Consider the following 9157-nt stretch of genomic DNA (forward strand, 5'->3'; position numbering starts at 1 on the left):
CATGTTCTCTGAACAAGTTCCAAGACTGAATGGAACATGTTCAGAAAGTCTCAGTAACATGTTCAGAAAATTTCCTTTATGAGTCTGCACATTGCACATCCTATCACTCAACTTATTGCTTCAAGGTCTACTTCAAAAAGTAAAGAGGGGAGGTACATACAACTGTCTTGGAAATGGATAAAAGGAGGAATTGGGTAGTGTTCTGCAAGTGAGAGAGAGATGAGGGCCATCGCTGGAAGCTGTAACAGCAAGTAAACTTGAAATAACAACAGAAGAAAACAAGGTACTACAAAACATTTTTATAATCCTGGAACAGATAAATTCCAAACCCTTTCTGAGACAGAATTCTTCAAGCAGACATTATCCAATTGAAAAGTTGTTTGGAATAGGTTTTAAACCAAGGCAGAATTGCATTTCAAAATACATGAAACGTTATTCTTTTTAGATGAGACATTTCTTTCACAGCTTTGGGTTTTCTTTCTTTGAATACTGTTTCACTTTTGAGAGCTGGCTTTCACAGGGTCAGTCTCTTAATGAGGGAAGAGTACTGAAAATGCCCAAGCCTTTTCCCAACGTCTCTCCAATTTACATATATACATACTGTATTTACTCCATTCACTTATATGCAGTGAAGGAAAAGAGGACAGCAATTGGGAAGACAGTAGAGCCTCACATAATCATCAGCACATCACAGACCTCACCCAGAGGTCTAGGTTAAGGTAGGAACAGTGCTTCTTCACCAAGGGTTTCCTTGGCCTCGGCCAAAAAACACCACAACCCCCCATTGCTAAAAAGAGTTTTTATTTGCAACCCCCCCCCCCCAATTTACTGTCAATCAAAGGGGGAAAGCTTGTAGAAAATAGGTGAAACACACAATTGTCAGGACTAGAAGTGACACAATATCACTTCCAGTGATTCTTTGAGTGCTGGTACAGTGCATGGGGGAGAATGGCCCTCCTTCACAGTTGCCCACCCATGCTTTAAATCAGGGTTGGGGCCCTCAAAATGCTCAGAACTGCTGTAAAATGCAGCATTTCCCCCTGCATCCAAGTCCTTTCAAGACAAAATATGCCAAAATAGAAACTGGAAGTGATATGACATCACTTCTGGTCATGGGGCACAGCAGCAGAGGTCATGGGTAAAAAGTGGCACATACTCTCTCTGAAGTTGTCCACCCCTGCTTTAAATGCAAAGGTGGGGGGAAATTGGTCCTTCAACTGTTCTGGGCTTCATTACCCATCAATGTCCTACCTAGCATGGCTAATGAGTAGGGATTATAGGAATTAAAGTCCAAACCATCTGGACAGTCAAAGCTTCCCACTCCTATTTCATGATGCTCTAAAATATATGGATATATATATGTGTGAAACTGCTTTGCAATTGGACACATAAAAATGTTACTTATTAATTTGTTGTTGTTGTTAACTGCCCTCAAATCAATTTCGACCCATGGCGACTGTGGATGAGACATCTTCAAGAACCCCTGTCCTCCACTGTTCTGCTTAGTTTGTGTCCAAGCCTGCTTTTCTTACAATATGTTCTGCATATAAGTTGAATAGGTAGGATGATAAGATGCACCCTTGTCTGACCCCTTTGCCAATTGGGAACCATTCTCTTTCTTCATATTTTGTTCTTACATTAGCCTCTTGTCCTGAGTACAGATTCCATATCAGATGTGTTGGCACTCCCATGTCTTTAAGGGCATTCATTATCTATGCAGTCAAAGGTTTTGCTACAGTCTATAAAGTACATGCTGATTTTCTTTTGGAATTCCCTGGTGCTCAGCATTAGCCATCATATGTTTTCAGTGTGGTCCCTAGTGCCTCTTCCATTCCTGAATCCTGCTTGGACCTCCAGGATTTCTCTCTCAATGTATGGTTGGAGTCTATATTGCAGAATTTTAAGCATGATTTTGCTTGCATGGAAGATTAGTGCTATGGTCGTGTAGTTGCTGCAGTCTTTTGTGTCTCCTTTTTGTGTGGATGAGAATGTATATTGTTCGTTTCCATCATTTATTCATTTACTTAAATGAATCACTTATTCATTTACTTAATCACTTATTACTTATTTTTATTACTTATTACTTATCACTTATTCATTTACTTAAATGTATTTATATGCCATCCTTCAGCCACAAGCTCTCAGAATGGCTTAAGTTAGTTAGACCTGTCTATAAGCTTACAATCTAAATAAGACATGTACACACAAGGAAAATGGGATGGTGGTGTGAAAATTAACTTCAGCAGCTCCTGGCTGTTCTACTTCCTCAGAAGCTACAGCAATGGCAGTTGAAACACACAGCAGGGTTTCACCAGCCATTGCAGCCCAGGCGTGATGGAGGTGTGCCTAGTTGCTCTTCTTCTCCCTCAGAGGCCAAAGGAATGGCACTTGCGATCTGGAGGCAAGGGCCCTCACCAGCCACTGGGTCTTAGACAAGATAGAAGTGTGCATGGCTCCTCCTCTTCTCTTTCCTGGCTCCTTTCTTCTCCCTCAGAATACTAAGTGTTGCTTTGTGTTACCAGTGACCCTGACAAAGGGTAAATCTGAAACATGTTTGGTTGAATAACTGTATATTCCTTCTGGAGCACCTGAGGGAATTGGGAATCGGAGGCATTGCTCTGCAGTGGTTCCAGTCCTATCTCTCGGGCAGGTTCCAGATGGTGTAGCTTGGCGACAGTTGTTCGGCTAAGAGGGAGGTCAAACCAGGTGTCCCTCAAGGAGCGATACTGTCACCAATGCTATTCAACATTTACATGAAGCCACTGGGTGAGATCATCCAGAGACATGGGGCAGGGTGTTATCATTATGCTGATGACACCCAAATTTATTTCTCTATGTCTCAGACTGTTTCAGTGACCAAGGAGGGCATCTCTCCTCTGAATGACTGCCTGAGGTCGGTAATGGATTAGATGAGGGAAAATAGACTTAAGATGAATCCAAATCAAATGAAGGTACTCGTGATAGGTAACCCCAATCCGGGTATGGAGGTAAGTCCGCCAGTCCTAGATGGGGTCACACTTCCTCTGAAGGACTGTGTCCGCAGCTTGGGGGTGATTCTGGATTTGTTGCTTCAACTGTCTTCTCAGATTGACACGACAGCCAGGAGTGCCTGTTATCAGCTTTGGCTGATATGCCAATTGTGTCCCTACTTGGAGCAGTGGGACCTAGAAACGGTTGTACACACTCTAGTAACCTATTGTCTTGACTTCTGCAATGTCCTCTACATGGGGCAACCCCTGTGCCATGTCTGGAAGCTTCAATTGATACAAAACATGGCAGCCAGACTGGTCGCTGGAAAATCCAGGTTCGACCGAATTACACCTATTCTAAAGTCACTACATTGGCTGCCTATTAGCTTCCGGGCACAGTACAAGCTGTTGGTTATCACCTATAAAGCCCTACATGGCTTGGGTCCAGTCAACTTGAAGGAACGCCTCCTCCCATATAATCCTTCCCGTACACCCCGTTCCTCTGGGAAAAATCTTTTACATCAAAAAAGACCAGACTGGCAGTGACCTCCCGGAGGTCTTTTTCTGCTACGGCTCCAAAAGCGTGGAATGACCTGCCGGAAGAGATTCGCCAATTATCCTCATTGGAGGCTTTTAAAAAGACCCTTCCCTTCTGGCAAGCCTTCCCAGATTGATCATGTCCAGAACCGATTGAATCCACCCTCCTCCTTACTTTCTCACTTGCGGATTGTGCAATAATTTTGATGTATTGTTACATATATTCTAACTATATTTTATTGTTTAATTTTAAAATGGGAGGGAGGGTTAGGCTAAGGTTTTGTGGGTTTATTGTTTTATCATTGTGTATCATATAATCATGTTGTTACCCGCCTCGATCCCCAAAACGGAAGAGGCAGGATATAAATAAATATTTCATTCATGCATTCATTCCATTTGTGCTGGCTTGGGGGTGGCATGAGAGCATGGCGTTTAGACGCCACGTGCTCTGATGCCACCCCCAAGATAGTGAATGCCAGCCACCCAACCCCACCATGGGCAGCTTTGCAGCGCTCCAGCAGAGCGACATTTATACACTGCATGCTGCAAGAGCACTGCAAAGCCGCTGTGATGGTGGAAAAGCCAGCCTTTTGCAGGCTCAAAAAGGAGCAGCATTTTGCCGCCTCCTTTGGCGCCAGAAAAAAGCCAGATCGGGGTCACCACAGCCCTGATCCAGCTTTCTCCGGGCAGCAGCTCACCTCTTTAAAGACCTCCCCATAGCTTACAAAGCCTCTGAACAGTAGGATAGGTCCTTGCCCTTGTGATCCACCAAAGGGGTGATTCCTGTCTTAGGTCTATCCCCCTTCAGTGGTGACCCCTTCAGCAACAGACTTTTCCTCATTGGGCTCCAGGTTTTATTCTACCAGCGTTTCTACCTGCCTCAGCAGGGGCAGGTGGAATTTACTGGAAGAACTTGTTCAGTCAGCTTCATGGGCCTGGACCCTTACAGAAGTAGCTGTCTCCAGTAGTTCACAAAAGATTCTAGAAGTCCCACAGGTGCAGCAATCACTAGGGGAGCTAGGCTAACCTGGCAATGGTGGCAGTAGCAGCAGCATCAGAATCTGATGCTAAGTGGATTTGTAACTGGTTGACCGGACGAACCCAAAGGGTGCTCAACAATGCCACCTTTTCATCCTGGAGAGAAGTGACCAGTGGAGTCCCACAGGGCTCTGTCCTGGGCCCAGTACTGTTCAACATCTTTATCAATGACTTGGAGGAAAAAATTGGGGGAATACTTATCAAATTTGCAGATGACACCAAATTAGGAGGAATAGCTAATACTCCAGAGGGCAGGATCAAAATTCAAAATGACCTGAATAGACTAGAAAGCTGGGCCACAGCTAACAGAATGAACTTCAACAGGGAGAAATGTAAGGTACTGCACTTAGGGCAAAAAAATGAAATGCACAGATATAGGACGGGGGACACCTGGCTTAAGGAGACAATATGTGAAAGGGATCTAGGAGTCCAAGTAGACCACAAGTTGAACATGAGTCAACAGTGCGATGCGGCAGCTAACAAGGCCAATGCGATTTTAGGCTGCATCAATAGAAGTATAGTGTCTAGATCAAGGGAAGTAATAGTGCCACTATATTCTGCTCTGGTCAGGCCCCACCTGGAATATTGTGTCCAGTTCTGGGTGCCACAATTCAAAAAGGACATTGAGAAACTGGAGCGTGTCCAAAGGAGGGCGACTAAAATGGTGAAAGGTCTGGAAACCATGCCCTATGAGGAACGCCTTAGGGAGCTGGGTATGTTTAGCCTGGAGAAAAGAAGGTTAAGAGGTGATATGATAGCCCTATTTAAATATTTGAAGGGATGTCATATTGAGGAGGGAGCTGACTTGTTTTCTGCTGCTTCAGAGACTAGGACCCAGAGCAATGGATGCAAGCTGCAGGAAAAGAGGTTCCATCTCAACATTAGGAGGAACTTCCTGACAGTAAGGGCTGTTCGACAGTTGAACAAACTCCCTCGGAGTGTAGTGGAGTCTCCTTCCTTGGAGGTCTTCAAGCAGAGGCTGGATGGCCATCTGTCGGGGATGCTGTGATTGTGATTTCCTGCATGGCAGGGGGTTGGACTGGATGGCCCCTGTGGTCTCTTCCAACTCTATGATTGTATGATTCTATGATTCTATGAATGATGTCACCTGCCTCTCCTTTATAGGTGTTCTGGGGCTTCTTTTCCCAGGGAGTCCAGCCCTTATTTTGCCAGTTCTTTCTGACCTGCTGCAACTGGGGTGGGTAGAACATGCTGAAAGAAATTGCTGTGACAGCTTTCTGGACCTGGGTCTGCAAAGAAGTAGCTGTCTCCAGTAGTATCCAGAAGATTCCAGAAATCTCACAGGTGCAGCAATAGCAGCCAAAATGAGCAATGCAGTTTTGGGCAATATCAACATGAGTAGTGCATCCAGGTCAAGGAAAGTAGTAATGTTATTCTATTCTGCTTTGGTCAGATCTCTGTGTCCAGTTCTGAGCAACACAGTTTAAGAAGGATACTGACAAGCAGGAACATGTCCAGAGAAGAGCAACCAAGGTGATCAACAGTCTGGAAGCCAAGCCTTACGAAGAATTACTTGTGACAGCTTGGTATGTTTAGCTTGGAGAAGAGAAGACAAAAAGTGACATGATAGCCAACTTTTAATATCTAAAGGATGTCATGTGGAAGATAGAGCCAGCTTGTTTTCTGCTGCTACAGAGGCTAGAACACAAACCAGTGGATTCAAATGAGAAGACCTAAACATTTGAAAGAACAGTTGTTTTTAACCGTAATAAGGGAGAAATTTGCTTTGAATTACACATGGCCTATTGGACTAAATACATTCCTGTTGTCAGAGTATTAAGGATCCAGATGAATAATGAATGGCCTTTGTTCACTTTGGGACAACTGAAACAGCTTTTCAAGTGTCAGGCTCTAAAAGCTGCACCTCTCCCTATTGCTTTAAGGGGAGCTAAGCCTGGGTTTTGACACCCTCATTTCTAAGTGCAGTCATTCTTTCATGCAAAAAGTGCTTACCATGAGAACTGGCAAGCTCCCACCTGAGTAATTTTATACCAATACAGTGTTTAAATTATTCAGTCTAATACTTGGCAATACCATTACTCATTATTAATACTAAACTAGTTTATTCCCATTAAGCAGGGTCTATTTTTGGAACTCTAAAATACAGCCTTCAAATGTTAAAGGTTCTTTAGTTTCTCCTAGAGCACTTTGACTTTAACTGCATTCAGGACTTAATTGGGTATGGAAACCACTCAAGCTATTTTGTAAACAATTCTTGCACATATTTGAAGCAAGTTGGCAGCTATTTAGGAAGCCCAAAGCCTAATTTTCCATGGGAGCTGACAAGAGAAGTTCAACTGTGAGAAAGGGGCACTCTGTCGTGCTCCGTGTTAGAGTTGTTGTTGTTTTTATTGTTGTTGCTTATTTATATAGTGCCATCAATCTACATGGCGTTACCCAAAACGTTTGGTAACTAAACAAGGTTTTATTTAGAAATATGAAAGAGAGCACACAAATACACAAGAACAATTCAGTCTGAGACTCCATACAAAGCTAATTAAAATGGATCTATGGAAATGGAATAGTAAAGGCTTAGGTTTGTAGAGAGTGTGATATTTACCACTCCTGTAGAGGAACCCATGGAAAGTGGGGTGTGGCACAGATGTTTGAAGACGATATGGGAAGAAGAGGCTCAGGATGGTTGGACAGACTCCAGTAGTCGCTCACCACAATTGCAAATTGGACATGTGCCGACTGGATATTTATATCCTGTTGGGTACCTTCAAGGGGGTACTTAATGTTTCCATGTACAGTACAAAGCGTTTGATTGCATTGCCATGGAATTGACAAAATGGGCAATTTCAGAAAATGTTTTAACTCCAGAGTAACAAACAGTGATTGGATGTAGGATAACCCCAAGATAGCTGAATAGGAAAGGTTGCTGGGAACATGACAGAGGGAAGTTAGGAGATATGGTCTTACTCATTTTAGTTCAATGGGAGTACTTTTCTCTCCAGTGCAAGAGGATATGCAGAAAGCCTGGGGGAGGTTGGAGTGATCAGCAACCCATTCTGCATTTATTGTGGTATTATCTAGATCCTCCACATCAGGTCAATGTGTCTTTCCTATGGGAAGCGTCCTAGCATTCCAAAGATCATCATGACCTCTTAAAACATGCCTGACTCCAGATATGAAAATATGAACCCAATATACAGATGCTGGGTATGCTAACAATGGTGCTTTATAGGTAAAACAATCAAGAATAGTGGGTCCTGTCAAAGGCATGCAGTCTAAAATATATGTATATACAGAGAGAGAGAGAGAGGGAAAGAAGGAATAATAAAAATAAAAAATTATACAATACAATTATAAATCAAATTAGCCAGACAAAATACAAAAAATACACTATTATACAAACCAGACTAACAAATACATATAATCAAAATATTTTTTGCTGTATTCCTTCAAATCATTTCTGACTAATGGCAACCCTAAGGATTCACCCCCATATTCCTATCACTCAAACCACTATATGACATTGGCTATACACAAGATCATAAAATATACACGATGATAAAACAATATTAAACTAAAATGCCAAAATGCATCTTTCTCAGAAGATGCCAGCCACAGATGCTGGCAAAATGTCAGAAAGAAACTCTGCTAGAACATGGCCACATAGTCTGAAAAACCCACAAAAAACTATAAAATTCCAAATGCTTTGGAAAACACAATTTAAAAATAATGAGGCAAGGAGCAGTCTGCAAATGTACTCAGAAGCAATTCCAGATGTATGGTGGAGCAAGTGAAATGGATGAAGCTAATATGAGGAAGGGGAAAAGTTTGCTTGGGTAGGAAGCCTGGAGTTCCTATAATCCAGATCTCAAGGCAGCTGATAAAAAGAAAGAATGGCTGAAAAATGCAGGCAGAGAGCTAGGTTGTGTAGGGCTCTGAATGTTTAAACAAGAAGCCTTTACTCAACCCTAGAAAGAATGAATGATTTCAAAAGTGGGGTAAACACGATCAAAATGATGGGCTGATAAGATAAACTTTGCAGAAGAATGTTGAATGGAAACTAGAGAACTAAGGTGAAAAAAGGGAAGGGCACTCAAAAGATTACAATAATCAAGGCACGAAATGACCAAGGCATGAACTAAGGTCTTAGCAGACGAAGCAGACAGAGGAGGTCTGATTTTGGCAATGTTATAAAGAAAAAAGTGACATGACTTTGCTACAGCCCCCAGGTGAGGCACAAAAGATAAAGAGTAAAAAAATAATGCCAAGACCATTTGATTCCTTCACCGGATAAATGGGAATATTACTGACAGTGGTGGAGAATGTATGTTGTAAAAAAAGGTTTGGAGGAAAAATAAGTAGTTCTGTCTTTGCCCTGTTAACTTTCCGGCAATGATGAAGTATCCATGTTGAGATACCTGGAAGACATGCTGTAATATAGTGCTTGATGTCAGAAGAGAGTTTTGGACTGGAGTAATACAGCTGTTCTTTTCCTGAACGTAAAGGTATGGGATTCGAACAATAACCATATATGATGACATACATATAGGGTTGCCATAAGTCAGGACCTCCGAACTGGTACAAATGTAGGACAAACATAGGACAACATTTTCAAATGGAGGACACATTTTTTTAAA

This window comes from Sceloporus undulatus, chromosome 4, assembly GCF_019175285.1.
Source record: "Sceloporus undulatus isolate JIND9_A2432 ecotype Alabama chromosome 4, SceUnd_v1.1, whole genome shotgun sequence".
NCBI classification, from domain to species: Eukaryota; Metazoa; Chordata; class Lepidosauria; order Squamata; family Phrynosomatidae; genus Sceloporus; species Sceloporus undulatus.